Source organism: Talpa europaea (assembly GCF_964194135.1).
Source record: "Talpa europaea genome assembly, chromosome: 5".
Lineage (NCBI taxonomy): Eukaryota > Metazoa > Chordata > Mammalia > Eulipotyphla > Talpidae > Talpa > Talpa europaea.
In genome coordinates, this window is record NC_140071.1 from 19,193,254 (window position 1) to 19,210,880 (window position 17,627).

The window sequence follows — 17,627 nt, forward strand, 5'->3', positions numbered from 1 at the left end:
TTTCTGGAAGTGCATCCCACATGTCAACAGCACCGAACTTCTTACTCAGTTATTCCATCTACAAATCTACCATTCATTAAAATCAGTCTCTACTTCCACCTGTTTTGCATGTGCTCTATAATCAAACAAAAGGAAGAAAAAATGTTAATGGTGTTCTTTAGGCAAGTCACAATCATCTCCATAGATCCCTTTGGTTTATCAGTTACAAAATGGGGACAGTTAGACAACATCAAACCTGTGTGGGAGACAGAACATTACAAGTTTTAGCAGAACACTTTAGCATAGAAAACTATTTCCTTACATCTAGGACATGAACCAGGAATAATTTTGCTAAAAGAAAGTCTGTCCAAACAATATAAAATCACAACCATGGCCACAGGAGTGAGTAGCTGGCTGTTTTCCCTGAGAATGGTCCCACCACCTATGTATCCTACCCCATGTCTTAGAATGTGACTGACACTTCTCTCATTGAGAGGGGGGATTGATGCCCCCTGACTTTGGGTGTGAGCAGGAATTTGTGCTACTCTGATCCACAGAGCTTGTTGGAAATGATACTTTGTGAGCTCCAAGACTAGGAAAAAAAGGAATGTACTCTACCTGGTGGTCCCCCACTCTGGCATGCTCATACCTGGAACCGGTCTCCACACTGCAAGGAAACCTGAATATATCATTAGCATGAGACAATCATTTTGCTATTCAGAAAACTATGTTACCCAAATGCAGTGGCTGAAATGGAGAATTTTTCTCAGCCAGCACTGGAACAATCTCTCATCTGTATCCAAGCTGCTCATTTTAAGAGGTTATCAATTATGTCCATGTAGGGGCTTCCCATTGCCATGTTATAGAAACAACCTAAGTGCCCAAGGACAGATGAGCAGATTAGGAAGATGTGGTCTATGTACAAAATGGAATAGTAATCAAATATATGTAGATACGTAAAGATGAACTCTTGCCATTTACAATAAACTGGAGGGGGAAAATGCTAAGTGAAATATCAAAGGAGAAACACAAATTTCAGATAATTTCACTCATATGTGGAATATAAAGAAGCAGCAAGGGAACAGACAAAACAAAACCACAACAAACCCTAGAAATCCGACTGTAGAATTGAGGCTGTTGTGTGGAGAGGTGAGAAAGGAAAGTAAAGAGGGGAGAGAGGACCCCAGAAGCTCTAGGGAGGGGTTACTGGTACTTTGGTGGTAGGTGTGGTCATAGACACTTGAAGAGATGCGAAACTAGATCCCTAAAACTCATCCAGTACTGTAAACCAACACTACCTCAATAACATTAATTTCATTTGAAAAAACTTGGAGGAGTAACTTTGATCTGGGGAGATATATAAATCAATGGCTCTCTTTTGAGATCCTGTCAGTCATCCAAACAGATATAGCAAGACAAGTAGGATACATGTGTAAAGAGGATGCAAAGCTCTGGACAATCTCAGAACCGATAGAGAAGGTGGTGCTAGCAAAGGTCTGAGATGGAGCTGCCCTTGACACAGGAGCACCAGGGGATGTCAGCATGTTTTTGCTAATGGGGCAAACTGTTCTTCCAACAATGGCAATGAAAGAACAGGAAAAACAAAGGTGGAAGAGGAAGAAATAAACACAGAAAACACCCCTATGTTTATCGCAGCACTATTTACAATAATTAAGCTATGGAAACAACCCAAATGTCCAAAAATAGATGACTGGATCAAGAAGATGTGGTATGTATACACAATGGAATATTACTCAGCAATCAAAAAAGATAAACTCATGCCATTTGCAGCAACATGGATGGAGCTGGAAGGGATCATGCTCAGCGAAATAAGCCAAAAAGAAAAAGAAAAATACCGATGGTCTCACTCATAGCAGGAATCTAGAAAACCTAAATAAGGGACCAGGAAAAAAGACTAATTATAATAAAGAAAAACTCAAAATCAACAAGCAACTATAAACAAGAGACACACTAAGGAGGGGCGGGGAGAGAAGAAGAGGAGGGATTAGGGCCAAAATAAGAGGGTGGGAATTCTACAGGGAATATAACCAAAATGAAAATGCATACATTGTGCAAAAATGAAAAATGATGTAAGAATCAAATAAAATAAAACTATATATAAAGAAGGTAAAGGAGGAAGATCCAGAATACAAGAAAGTATTAGTCTTTCACAAGAACGGGGGAGATTTCTTTGTGTCCCAAGGGGAAACAGTGCACCTGTAGAAGCTGCTGGTAGATTTGATGCAGGGAAATGAGAGGATTTGGTTTGAGTCATTTGCTCTAAACTCACTTGTTTGTTTGATGATCCTTTTGCAAAACCTGTTTGTATAAGTCAGTGGGTCCTCAGGAAGATCAGAAGTTCAATTTAGCATTACCTGAAGGTGTTTACATTGCAGAGTTAATGAACTCAGAGCTAAGACTTGCCCTGGGCAAATGGGGAGGTAGATACTGCTTATCTTTAAAAATCCTCCCTCCTCCACCTTCTTTGCCATTTCTTCCACATTCTCATCTCTGTTCAATGTTCTCAGAGTACTTTGGTAACTGAGGTCAAGAAAAAAAAGCATCACATTAGCTTGCCTACAGCAAGCGGTAAGGGCTTAGGACTCACACTTCCCAGGATTGTTTGTCTTTTTAAAGAGAGTTTTGGGAAAACAGAAGACAGTTCCCAGTGCAAATCCCCAGTGGAGGAAATTCAGGGACAGGGAAGATTTGGGAGGTGTGGCTTTCCACCCACAAATCCCAATGGAAAGAACAATCTTCAAATAATTACAAGATTGAAAAACAAAACACCAACCAAACCACCATACACAAATCTGATTACCACTCACAGGTGCCTTCTGATTTATCTTTCAAGGTGTTTAACTGTGATGTACTGTGAACCACCATGGTGGGGAAGACAAGGAGGAGAAGAGAGAAGGGGGTGGGGTGGGGAGAGAGGACAGGAAAAGAGAAGAAGGAATGAAAATAGTTTATTTGGCCTGATTTATTGTCATAGTGTGTTGATGCTAGTTGGCTATGTAAAATACCTCTCCAACAATCCAATTGCGTATTTAGTAGCAGCTCTGGTTGGACTGTCCTGGCATCGTGATGATGTTTTCGAGATCAAAATGGGCTGTTGATGAGAGTTGGCTTGGTTATTATCAGGAGTCACTTTGCTTATCTCTAACAATAAGGTATAAAATTTCAGATAGTGTGTTTCTGTGTGCTGTAGCAGGGCAAGTAAAGAAACATAGCTGGCTGTTTCAAAGGAAGGAGCACAGCAGACTCATTCTAAAGGGGATGGAAGTGATCATGGCAGCAGAAGCTCCTGTCCCTTGGCGCACCTGCTGTGTGTCCAGCACAGTGCAGGTGATTCATAGTGTCCCATTTAATAGTTTCATTTCATCTTGCAGATATTTTTGAAAGCCCATGATTTCATAAATTAAGTCACAGTAGAGGTAGCAAATGTTGGAAAGTCAGGAATAAGGTGGCCCTCAAAACCTGCAAAGGCTAAGGGACAGTGACCTTTAACAGTAGGATTTTGTCAAGGGGGAAAGCATGTGCTCGCTGTGTTGATTTCTGCCTCAGCTTCCTTTCTCCACTCAAACCAAAGGAAACAACACACTTATTCAGTGCATTTGCTTTTTTTGTCTCAACTTTACATCTCTGAAGTTTTTCCAGACTCTCTGCTATGGTGAATATTATGGAAAGAATATAGTTTATGAGTCAACCTACCGCGAAGGAGCACTGGATGTTTCTGCAGCCCGGCTTCATGCTTTATGGTCAGCTGGTCAGCCCAGGAAACACACCACCCACATCCACCCCACAACCTTTACCCCGCCCCAAACAAAAGTGCTTGACTTCTGAGATGTGAGCTCCACCCAGTGCAAGACAGTCCGACCTGCACCTGGTGCCCACAGCCAGGCGTCCTCACTGTGAAGCTTCGTGCATGTTTAAATGTGTCCTCTGGCTTATTTCGCTGAGCATGTTCCCTTCCAGCTCCATCCATGTTGCTGCAAATTGCATGTGTTTATCTTTTTTGAATGCTGAGTAATATTCCATGGTGTATATGTACATCTTCTTGATCCAGTCATCTATTTTTGGGCATTTGGGTTGTTTCCAAAGAAAAAGAAAAATACCGGATGGTCTCACTCATAGCAGGAATCTACAAAACCTAAATAAGGGACCAGGAAAAAGAAAAACTATAATAAAGAAAAAATCAAAATCAACAAGCAACTATAAACCAGAGACACATGATGGGGGGGGGCAGGAGAGGAGGGATTGGGGTCAAAATAAGGGGGGTGTAATTGTATGGGGAATATAAAAAAATAGGAAAAAAAGAAATAATCTTTCCCATTTAAGTTACTTTACTTATTTTTAATTTCATCTTTTAATGTCAATAAAAAATTCACTCAGTAAAAAAAAAAAAAGTGTCCTCTGCGTTTTCTAAGGGCAACGAAGCTGTCTGTTTACAAACATCACTTACTTGAAGCAGATTTCAGAAAATAGTGATACTAGATTTTCTGAAAAAGGGTCAGTGGAATGATTTTTAGATTATGAGTTTAGTAACTGGCGATATTGCAATTCAGTGAAATTTGTCTTATATTTACGATATAGATTTATAAAATGAATGAATATACAAATACAAAATTAACAGACATCTATTTACATTTTGTTTGTTTTGCCATCTTAAATTCTGAATAAACTGATGCTTGAGCTCCCATAAGAAAAGTAAATAATAAATAAATAAATAAGTAAAAGTGCTTTCATTCTGATATTACTCCAGGTGCTACTACAATGGAATAAATCATCCTATCAATCAATGCTTTGTTAGGAAGGCTGTGATTTCTTTGACTCTCCAACAGAAACTACATCAGGGAGCTCATTAGTGCAGGGCAGATGCCTATACTGTTTCAGAAGAATGTGGCATGGAAATTAAATGCTTTCTGAGTATAAATGGGCTCAGCAGTCACCACATGCATTTCGAAATCTTTGGCCTTTCTCCTTAGTGTGGGATGAAAAGAGGTAGTTTTCTCAGAGGCCATTCTTTCTCCTTCCTCTTCACCCAGGTGTGAGGACTCTGCCCTCAGCAGGCTGGGCGTGAAGCTGGGGCTGGCACTTCTGATGGCCCTGAGTAGGATGCTGCGGCAGGTCACAAGCCTGGCAGGTCCCCATCACTGTGCTGCTCCCTCTCCTCTGACTTCTTTTCATTTTAATAATTTGTCAGGTCAAGGAAGAGGCATCACTTTTGAAAACAGGAAAAGCTAACACTTGTGTTGATTTGCTGAGGTGTGTTTTCTAGCAGGCCTGAGCACAGGGAGAGCCGCAGGGGCAGGGAGGGCTCATGTTCATTTGAAATGAGCACATGTTTGCTGTGGAATGAAGGCCCTGTGTTATGATGCTGGCTAAATGGGGATTGAAATCCTAACACCAGGGCAGGCATGTCTTCTTAGCATCTTTGCCCCACTGATCCACAAATATTCCTGAGATCAGAATCATCCTCGGTCCATGATATAGCCTCTAGGGAATTTATAAACACTCAAAATGTAAGAGAGTCCATGACCAGAAGCACATGCCCTCCCCTCACTGAGAGAAGGAGAAGGGAAAGGGTCATATTCAAGTGAATCCAACCAATCAGGCCCTCTCTGTTCTGTGACCCTGACTGTTAACTTCTGAAATCAGCAGGTCTTGCTAAAGTGCAGGGCAGGACGAGAGCTTCAAATTCCTCAAAACTTTCTCTTGGATCAGGGATCAGATTTTCAAAATTAAATAAGGAAATGGTGTCAGATATTCTTGAATGTTGTGAATGAAAGCACAAGGGGAAGGGCAGAGGTTGAAAACAAAAAAAAGCCCAGGATTTTGGTGGGACTGGAGCCATGTTACTCTTGGGAGATGATAATAAACACCTCCCATTTATAGAGTGTTTATTAAGGGCCAGGCCTCACATACCTTGTTTCACTTAATCCTTACAATCCCTATAAAAGGGCTGTTGGAAATTCTGCCTGGTGTCCAGCAGCTGGAAAGAGTAGATCTTTCTAAGCACATACCGTGATTCAAAGCAGGAAAGTGCCAACAATAACAAGCTTTGTAAAATTAATTGCAGCCCTGAGTCAAAGAACTGTCTTCCAGGGAGCTGAAAGGGCTATTAAATTGGGGGTGGTCTCTAGAGCTACATAGACAAGCAGAGATAGTGTCATCTTTGATTCTGAAGGACAAAATCTGCTTAATGTGGAAGTCGCTGTGGTCATGACTTCATGAAGATGGGATTTTTTTTTTTTGTTTGCTTTTCCTTTTTCTCTAAAATTAGTTCTTATTTCCCTAATTGGTGATATTCTATTTTCTTCTTTCAGTTCTGCAGCACAGAGTTCTCAGTTCCCATTGATTCATATTGGGTGAGTGTCAGTAGTCAGAGGGAGGTGAGGACTACAGAGTCCCAAGCCCATCATCACACTACATGTAAGAGAAACAAGACATAGGTTCTACACCCACACAACATTTATTGACAAGGAGGTATAAAAGCATGCAACTCGATGACTTTAAATCTTTGCTCTTTGAGATGGTCAAATTACTCCCTGTTTAAATGGCACTTGGGAGCAAACATTCTAGAAGCAGGGTTCAGTTTACCTTGTAGCCAGCTTGAGGTAACCAGGACACTCCCAGCCAGCAGAAGGCAGGCTTAAGAACCATATTAATGTGTGAAGAGATTGATATTCTGAAACCCTGGACATTCAAGAATAGGCACTATTTCTACATTATTCTAGTCCACTGTGGTGCAGTTACCAAACCCAGTCTGTGTTTGTTTTTGTAAATAAAGATTTATTGGAACATAGCCATACCAATTCATTTATATATTGTCTTTATCTGACTTTGCAGTACAATGACAGGGTGATTGTGACAGTGACCATTGCCTGACAAATCAAAAAATAACTATCTGATCCTTTACCAAATAGTATGTGTACCCCATGCACTAGCCAATCCAAATCTATTAAGTGCTGTTATTTTCAACAATGAAAACTCATTGTTAATATGTACTATGTAAATTAGCAGAACCTCTGGTGGGGATCATATATAAAGATAGCTGAAGTGCTTATAGCAGCTGTCTCTAGAATGTGACCTTCTGATTATATACTGGATGACACTCTTGAAATGGGAGTGTCCTATTATGGTGATAATAGCCTCAGAGTAATTATAAAAACTAATGGAAATTCTAAAACGTAATTGCAGGCATCAAACACTTCCTATTTTTGCTTCTCAAAATCCATTTTCATTAATGATTATGATTAATCCTTCAAATGCTCATATATTAATAATAACATTAAACCCAGAGTTTAAAAATATTTTATCCAATTGGACACCAGTGTAATAGCAAAGATAGAGCAGATTTGTTATTATTTCATTTTACAGAATAAAATGTCTAGGTTCTGAAAAAATACCTAATTTTTTCATGGTTGTGGAATGGGGGAGTGAGAGAGTGAGACTTGGGCCTGAGGCTTCGCATTTTCAGGCTCTTATAATCTCTCCTCTACACCATGGTATGTTCCCAGTAACATCCACCAACCAACCATGTTTTGGGAGCAAACCTTGCAGATTTTGGCTTCATTTAATACAAATGTATTCCCTCTTGAGAAAAAGAAAATGCATTCACAGAAATTTCTCTTAACAATCTTGCAAAACAACTTTAACTCCTGTCTTTACATTTTTTTATTTTTGAAGTTGCAGAATCACCCTTGAATTATAGGATCGGTTACCTAGAGATAGGGAGAAATTTCCCCAAGGAATCAAAAGTACTGAAAGTAAATGCTGCTTCATCAACTACATAAAATGAGACCCTACAGGATTCACCAATTCTTTGAAGGGCCACCCTGACAGAGAGGTCTGTAAGTGCAGCATGATGTGGCTGCTGCCAGTGCTAGTCAACCACTCATACCATTTAGCAGAGAGCTCATTGTTAGATCAAGTTCACCCCACCCCACCTGGCAAAGCGGGGTTGTTCGCTCAGCTGTGGTTGACTGCAGGGGATCTTTATTACTGGTTGGTCAGAGGTTTATAAACTGCTGTGGTGTCTCCTCAACCTTCGCTCAGGTCACTTTTCTGCCTGACTCTTACCTTTAGTTCCCCATAATCTATTTCTTCCCATCTCATGGCATTATCTTGACTTTATTGTTTCTGGTACCTTTTGTTTCTTCTACCTGAAGATTCTGAGATGGAGACAGAAGATCCATTGGTAGATGTTACAATAACAGTAATGTTAGGGGAAGACTTGAGTCTCTTATGGATAGCTTCTCATAGCTGAACATGTGGGCATCTTCCATGTGATTCTTCTAGTTGACTTTTGCTAATGCATGGAAACATCAGTGCCAATGTTGGGAACAGGGTAATTATACTTTCAAAAGTGTGATGTTCAGATGAAATATCTAGCTTCAATAGAAAAGAGGTAAATGCCAATGAAATCTTGAATACTGATTTGGGAGAGGGGAGAAGACATCCCTTTTTTTCACTTAAAATTAACTTTAAGATTAGATAATGAATCATTCAGTGACTTAAAAATGCAAGGTCTGTTTTTCATTCATGTGACATATCCATTCTAAGTGTTGACTTCAAGATGGGACCCAGGGTGACGGAACAGTCACTTTCTGGATCCTAGCTGTTGACAGTGGCAGAGATAAACAGGACTTCAGAATTACTTGAACCAGCCATTTTATGCTTCACCCCAAAGTGATGTGCTCACAACTCATTCATTGGTCACATGCTCCACTCAGTCACAAGAGGCCATGAAGTATAATCCTACAAAGTACCTGGAAGGCAGAAAGCTGAAATATTTGATAAATAGTACCAGTGATGCCCACATGTTCTTCAACTTGAAAGGACAAAATTTGACCTGTAGCATGTTAAAAATAATGTGTGCCAAATGCTTCTGGTAATGTTGATAAGCTGAATTTTTAAAGGTGAATAGTCATACCAGTAAGAATTTCTACTCAACAGTTCTCTGCATCTGGAGAATACACTGGCTTAAGAACCATGGATGCTTGAGTCACACTCCAGAGATTCTAAACTAATTACCTCTAATTCTTCAGGTACATTTAGACATCAGGATTTTTTAAATGCTTCCCGAAGTGATGCTGAGGTACACACAGAGCAGGTCACTGGTCTTTTGTAAGGGACTGGGTCTTAGGATGATTTTCAACTCCAATATTCTCTATTGTATGTCTTAAATAAGTCAGTTAACCTCTGTGGGTCTTCATTTTATTATCTGTGAAATTGGGGTGGAATGACTTTTACAGATCTTTACAGCTTTAAAAGTCTTAAGCCACTGACTTCTATTTAGAGAATGTTTCAGAGCTCAAGTTAATGTGTAAATGCAGCCAAATTACTTTGTAAGTTAATCTGGTTAAACTCTTATATTTTCAATAATGAAATAGGGGCAATAATTGGATGGAATCTTTACCAGCTAAGTCGTTGTGTTCTTCCCCCAAGCCAGGAGACCTGGTCAGTTGTGGGGATAAAGCCATGTTATAAAAAGATATCAAGTTAGCTTGATCTTTTGGTTGGTTGTGGACTGAGGGTGAACTCCCTGATCTAAAATGAAAAAATTGTATTACCTAAGGCTATTCAGATAAAAATAAATTTTAAGAAGCCACTTCCCTCAGTTCTTCTTGCTGAAAATGAAAAAATTAAAGGTTTCACAATTTCTTCACCATGTAATCCTATCTCAGTGCTGTCAGTGTCTTAATAGTGTATTGATTGGCTCACACTCGCGCTATCTTTAAAGAAGCATTATTACTCTGTTGGGTCAAACATAAAAAACTACTTTTAAAGACCTTTTTAAGAGTTTTTTTTGATTTTTCAAAAGATTCTTGGGGGCTTATTGAGCTACACTGGCAGCTGGAATTAACTCTACAATATTCTTTCTCTATTTCTGACATAGTGAATTCATCAGAAGATGGCACGTTATCAATGACTCACAGGAGGGAGCAGATAAGGGGGCCCTCGAGATAAATTAATGTGGCAATTAGTTACATGGGCACCTGTATTTTTAGGTCCTTTCTAAGTGCTACCATTGCATTGGAAATGGATAATTATCAATAGACATCTTAAATATGTGATGTTGTAACAGGGTGGTCCCCAGGAAAGGGGGAATGTGACTCCAATACTATGGGATAGGAAGTGAGTACAGATTTTAAAAATTAAAACTGTTAGTGTATAAAATGACATTAAATTAAAAAAAATCAGCCTAGGAAGCTGATATAAGACAAAATCTTCATTTAGAGTTCCACTGTATTTATTCAAAGTCTATATCTCTCTTCTTTGATTACTAGGAAAAAAACCTCAAAATAATTTTTATTGAAAGCCTGGAAAAATATTTAATGATCATACACTAAATGTTATCAGTGTGGGTGGGAATCTCTTTTAGGAATCTCTGTGTTTCACCACTTCTCCCCATTAAGTATATATTTATACATATATAGAGAGAACTGGCTTCATTCCTTATTGTGTTTTTGGGAAAATAACTACCCTGAGCTTCATTCTGTAACTCAAAATTAAGATAGTAATAGGATCTACCTGAAACAGTTGTGGTAAATACAAGTTAAAATCACATGAAATTGCTGACATTTGACCATCTTTTGATCTATGAAGATGGCAGTCTAAAATCATTTACATAATGTTAAGTCAACATTTAGCATTGTGTCTGATAAATGGTGAGCACTCAGGAAACACTAGCTTCAAAAGAATGTTAAGGAACTACAGATAAGACAAGCTTAAAACTAGAGAAGATATCGTATGCATTTTTCAAAGTCAGGTTTCAGGAGGTATAATTTACATATCATAGACAGTTAACAACCCTAGAAAAGTTAACAAACAATTGGGTAACCACAGGTCAGTCATTGTTCTATAGAGCAGTTCCAATGTCCCTCCCACAATACATCCCTTGTGGTAAACCCCTGCTCCCACCACAGCCCCCTGAAAACCTGATTTTTTTTCTGTTCCTATAATTTTACCTTCACTATGGATTGTTTACTTTAAATCTTTAATTATCCAAATGTGTTCATTTGCCTCCTTCCTACCTGAACATACAGCAACCCTTTTAGAGACAAAATGGTAACCCGTCCCTTTCTGGCCAGTTCCTGGTGAAGTTACTTGAAGGAAGACCTCTTTTAATTTAGTCTGAAAGGTCATGTGTGCTGGGGCTGGCAATAGTGGTTCGAGACTGTATTTTTGGCTCAAGACCCTTTTATACCATTAAATATTATCGAGGACACAGAAGAGCTCTTATTCAGATGGGTTAGGTCTGTTATTGTTACTATAGTAAACGTTAAAACTGAGAAATTTAAAAATATTTAGGTAAATCAACCACTACATGTCAATATAAGTAACACATTTTAATAAAAAATAACTATATGAGTCATTATGTTCTCATTAAAAAAATTAGTGAGAAGAATGGCATTGCTACATTTCTCCAAATCTCTTTAATATCAGGTTTGACAGAAGATGGCTTTGTTCTCTTAGTGGCTTCTGCATTTGATTTGTTGTGCTATGACTTGACACACAGCCTTTGGAAAACTCCACTGTATTTCCTGAGAGAATGCCAGTCAGGAAGGCGAATGACATCTAAATATTATTATAGCTTGAACCTAACAGGCACCCTGGAAAGGTCTCAGAGATCCCAGCCTTGGGATTCCCAGACCACACTTAGAAATCATTACTCTAGACCATTCCTAAGAATCCTAGGGCTCTCAAAATTGTTCACTGGAGATAGGTTCCTGGTATTTTGTCAAATGTCTGACTTCTAAAATTCAGTGAGGAGTTGCTTTCTGAATCTAGATTATATGTTTTATTCCAATTGTAATTTACCTCTTCATCTTCGTCCTGTGATGTACATGACTGTGATCTCAGAACAGATAAGAATCTCTTCAGAAAACCCGCAGCCCACAAGGTGGTACTGTCTCTAGACAACATATTTGATAAAGAGCATCAAAAGGAGGACCTTCCTGGTGGCAGAGGGGTTAAGTCTTAGCACTATCAAGCTATCGAAAGCCGCTGTGGCCTGAGTTCAATCTCCTGTCTCGCCTGGCTGCTCCCCTCAGCAGGATATTTCAGTAGATCTGCCTGTTCTGCTCCCCACTCTGTCTCTGGTAAATCCTCTCACTGCCTCCCCCCGCCCCAACACACACATCAGGATTTGCTCTCTTACTATAGATCAAGGGCTCTCACCTTTAGTTGCACATTAAAATCATTTGGGAAGTTTTTAAAAATTTCACTGCTCACCCTTCCTAATCAAATCAAATCTTTGGAGACTGAGTCCAGGCATTGCTATTTTATGAAATTCCCTCACCAGATTTTAATGTGCAGCCAAGCTATGTTCAGGAGTCATTTATTTGCATCATAGTCTATATTTACCTCACTCCTTGCTTAGTTTTTCTGTGAAAATGCAAATATCCCTTCAGAAAGGCAACACTGTTATCTCCCATTTACACTTTGTTTGGAAATAGGTTTTTTTTTTTTTATCAGCATAAGTAATTTATTGCAAGCTCTTTAATATCATATACTAGTAAGCTTGACAATTCACTTAGCAGTTCTGGGATGGAAGAGCCAGGAGTTAAAGAATGAGATTAAAAGTTGTACACTGTGAAGACAGGTTACTGAGGGATAGACTTGTTGCTTGTTGATGACCTGTTGTTGGTCAATTAAGTTAATTTGGGCAGGAAGGGGCTGGGTCAGGCCAAGTATCAGAGTTCTCCCGTAGGCATACCTTTTTTTAAAGATTTATTTATTTATTTATGCATATAAGAACTGGGGTATAGGCCAGAGGTGCTGGGGGTGAAAGGATTCACTAGAGACAGAGTGGAGAGCAGAACAGGCAGATCTACAGAAATACACTGCTGAGGGGAGCAGCGGGCGAGACAGGAGAGGTCTGCCTCACCATGTGGGTTTCTCTCTGGCCGGCTGGGGATCGAACTCATGCTTGCAGAGGCTGTGGGTTGCTTCATAGTGGGGTGCTTAAACCCTTGCACCACCAGGGAGGCCCAGGAAGGAGAATGTTTTAAGAAGAATTTTGTTCTAAGTATTCTTGTTTTCCTCAATGTATTTGTATTTTTTCAAATTTTTAATGAAATTTCAGTATTGGTACAGATGGTTCACTGCATTGGCTTACATTTTTCATTTCAGTAGTGGCTTCTTTTTATATATGAATATATGTAGCTGAAATTCAGCTTAAGTGTCTATTCTACTCTCAATTAAAACATTTAGTTAGATACAGACAGACATACAAACAGGTGGACAAAAGAGCAGGTGCAGATCCAGGGAAAGGCACCACTCATAAGCCAAGGGAAAAGGCTACGAGATGAAACAAACTCTATGGATACCCTACATTTGTATTCCCAACCCCTAGACTGTGAGAAAATAAATTTCTGTTGTTTAATAATAAAAAAAATTTGGAAAAAAATCCTGTATGACTACCTTCCTACAATTTTTTTTTCAATCTTAAAGAAAAATGATGAAAAAAAATCCCAATCATCCCCCCAAGTGAACAATCTACATAAATTCAGATTTCTTAACGATGGCTGCACTTATAAAGAGTGACCCATTTGAACTGGCATTGCTTATCTACTTGACTTGTCATTGAAATGCTAAATAATTAAAATGTGAAACCATGCCATCAAAACAGTGAGCTAACTCTGGACTTTTGGAAATACAAGTGAGAATGTTCTTTCTGTTTGCTATATCTCTATTCTGTTCCTTTTTCTACTGCCAATTTTTTTTTTCTTAATGTCTGTTTTTTTTCCCCTTTGTCCTAAGTCCCTCCTTATCTTTCCCCACTCTCTGGGAAGTCCAGGTATGCACAAGCACACCTGCCTGGCAGGGACATACAGATATAAGGACTTTCTCATGCATTTGAAATAAAGTCATTACAGTGTTACTATAATGTGGATAGCTAGTAAAAGTGGATAGCTTTTTTTCCCTTCCAATTAATTCATGGCTATAATAGAGCTTGGGCCCAAAGAATGATTAGTCATCCCTCTCTATCCATCAAAACAAATGCCTTCAGGACTGTCTACTACATGCAATCAACATCTAAACAACTCTGTCTGGGTTTTTCCCAACATCTGGACTCAGCAACCACTTTGACCCATTCCTTCAACTCAGACACCACAGTCTTGGTAGCATTTTCCTGGGATAAGTTGGTGGGGTCTGGATACAATTGAGGAGAATGTGCTTGGGGCTGCCCCACCTAAACACCCATGCAGACATGTCCAAGCTGGGGAAGATCTTGTGCTCCATCCAGGTCAGCCCAGGAAACTGATGTCAGAGAGGCAATGTGACTCATCAGGGACAAATAATAACTAGCAATGAAGAAAACAGAGAACACAAAAAGGACGCACATTGGATCAATTAAGAGGCACTAAAACTGAAGAAATATTTGAATGGACTAGTTAATCCCAGGAGCAGCTAGGACTCACCAGTGTCCTAGCAGTTGTAGATATATTCTGCGTATGGCTTCATTTATTTTGATGACTCAGCCATTATCCCTTCCTGGGAAAATCCCTATCTAGTATGTCGTTTTTTTTTAGGTGATACCTTTCATTGTCCCCATATACAAAGTTTGATTTTACATTTATTCCAAGTTCAGGTTCAGCTTGTCTGAATCAAATCTTCATCTTTGACCTCAAGTCTTCTTTGCCATCCTAGCAATGATCCACTAGGGCCTCTGGAATTTAGCTCTGGAGGGAACTTAACCTGTCTCTGTTAAATATGAAAGTGATGGAAAGAAAGAAAACCCACATTCAGTGAATGTCAAGTGCATGATATGCACCAAACACTAGGTTAACTCACCTACTGGGCAGATTCATGAAAGTAGGCATTACATCTCAATGCAGGGGAGGGAACTGAGGCTAATTTCTTCCACGTTTAACTGTTGATCTTTCTTCCTACTGTTGATCTACTTAAAACCACGAATCTAAGCCTCCTTTTTGGAGCAGGAATTTTCTTGGAAGCTTTTCCATTCTCCCTTCCTCCCACCAGCACTGCCATTCTGATGGGCCATACAACTTCTCTGGCTTAAATCTTTTCCTCTCATACTTTCCTCTCTTGGGACTAGGACAAACCAAGTCTCCCCCACATCCAACTATTTTCACCTTCTTGAATTCACTGATCACATCAGACCTTCAAATCTTTTAGCTCTCTCTCCTCCTACTCACTTCCTCTTAAGAAACACACAAATAAAAATATAATGAAACTCAGACCAAAAACGCTGTCTTTTGCTTTCTTACCACAGGTTTTTTCCTCAGCATTAAAAACCCTGCACTTATTTGCACTGTCACTAAATAACCCAGAAATCGAGCCAGCATTCTGCTGCTTCCAGAGCCACTTCCCAACTCTGCTGTCCCTTCTCACACCACCCCACTTCCTCTGTCTAGTTGGACTAGATGGAGTTGGCTTGGAAACTATGAGCTGGCTGCCCCCAGAATTCTCAGGGGCAGGGAATTGCTTTTGTCCTGCCTTCTCTCTCTCTCTCTCTTTCTCTCTCTCTGTGCATACACACTCTTATAAAGCATGGAGTTTTGTTTTGTTTTTTCTTGGTAAGAGACTTGCTTTCTGATGTCCAAGTATTTCTGAAGCTAAACCTTTTATGAAACTTTGTTTGGATTTTAAGTAGTGATGTCTGTCTGTCCTGGACTAAGCAAAGCAGCTCTAAGTGGAAGCTGAGTGTGAGTCCAAGGGTGAGCTGACACATCTTATCCAACACCCTTCATTGACAGATGAGGGTCTAAAGAGGTTGGCTCAATCACCGAAGTCCCTGTGACAATAGGTGGCAGGGCTAGGGCAGCTGACCCTCTGTCCTCTTTCTTGACAAGATGTTGTTTCACCAACAAGCCACTCTTTTGCAAACTACATGCTGGTCCTCTATATAAAGGTCTTTCAGCATGGTGAGCAGTTTTGTGTGGTCACTCTGGGCTTCCCCAGATTTCCTGTGATATGTGTGGTTCGCATTACTGTGAGATCAGCACCTAGGACATACCTATTTTCTTCAACAGGCTACAGGGTCTCCTGGCACTTTCAGGAAGATGGTAGCTCCTTATTCACCTTCTTGCATATTAAACCTAATCACACAGGACTGAGTCACATAACTTGTGAGGTCTGCCTTCCATGACTTCCTCCCCTCTGGGAGTGCCTATCTCAAATTCTCCATCCTTCTACTAAGATGGCTGGGACCTGTATCTCCTCTCTTGGTTTCTGAGTCCCTTTCATTCCTCCTATCCTCTGGGTACTCCTAATTAGATTGCCCTATATTCTGTTAAAATGCATGAAATTTTTTTTTAATGCATGAAGATAAAGACATACCTAGAATTAAAAATATAAGCAGTATTAAATAACAATGCTAGGTTCTCCCATTCATTTCAAGGCCCCCAATTCCTTTCCACACTCTACTAACATCTGCATGACGTTCAAACAATGACAAATAACATTTCTCAGAACATAGCCCAGTCATTAAGCGATACATAATTGTATTTATATCATGGAATGCTATTTAGTAATAAAAAGGAACAACCACACAACTTGGATTAAAATCTCAAACACAGGGTTGAATAAAAGAAACTAGATATAGATGATTACATTACCAGAAGATTCTATTTATATAAAGATTAGAACCAAATAAAAATAATACAGATGTTATAAATCAGCAAAAGGGGTTCCCATTTGTTTTGGGGAGTAGGCAATGATTTGTAGAAGGAAGAAAAAGGTTTTCAGGGTCTGGCATTGTTGTAATTCATGACCAAGGGCTTATGCCATAGGTTTGTTCACTTTGTAACATTCCATTGAGTCACACACTTAGAATTTATGCATTTTAACACTTCATTACAAATTTACATTAAAATAAAAGATGGAGAATCATCAGGTTACCCACCTTAACTGTAATTTCCAGTCATTTTTAATTGATGCAGCTAAAAATGTATATAAGGAAAGACACATTTGAGAAAATCAAGTAATTTACCCTGGAAACTCTATCTCCATCCATAGTGAATCCTTTTATGTATATAAATAGGATTTAAACGTTGTTGAGTTTGATAGGTATATTTTATAGTATATTATTACTTACGTTATCATTTGTAATGATCTTCCTCTTGACACACCATCAGCATGTTACTTTCACTTTCCTTTAATGCTTCCTTTGTTCTACTTTTTAGAATAGTTAACTGTGCAACTGTCTTCTCTCAACAAAATTATAGTCTAGTGTATAGATGACATTTTTGTATTTTCTTCCCTAAGATTTTTCTGTTCACAGCACAGAACCTTACACATAAAGTTATCAAAAATCAGGGAAGAGGTGTGAGGAGGGATTATTGGTGGAGCTGGTAATGTTCTAGTTCTTGATCTAAGTGTACATATTTTACTACAATTGATTAAGCATTGCAACTATTATTTGCATACTTTTTATATGTTGTCTTTTGATTAAAACTTGTAATATATATAATTTATAGTTCTAATTTGATAATACTGCATTGGTGAGAGGTTTTGGAAATAGTCTTTCTCATATATTGCTTGTGGGAATGTAAATTAGTACAATCTTCTTGGGAGGAAATTTGAACAAATTACTAAATGAAAAGGTCTTTGGCTGAACAATAGCCAATCTAGAAATATGCCCTCCAGTCTAGTATAAAAACTGTTATACA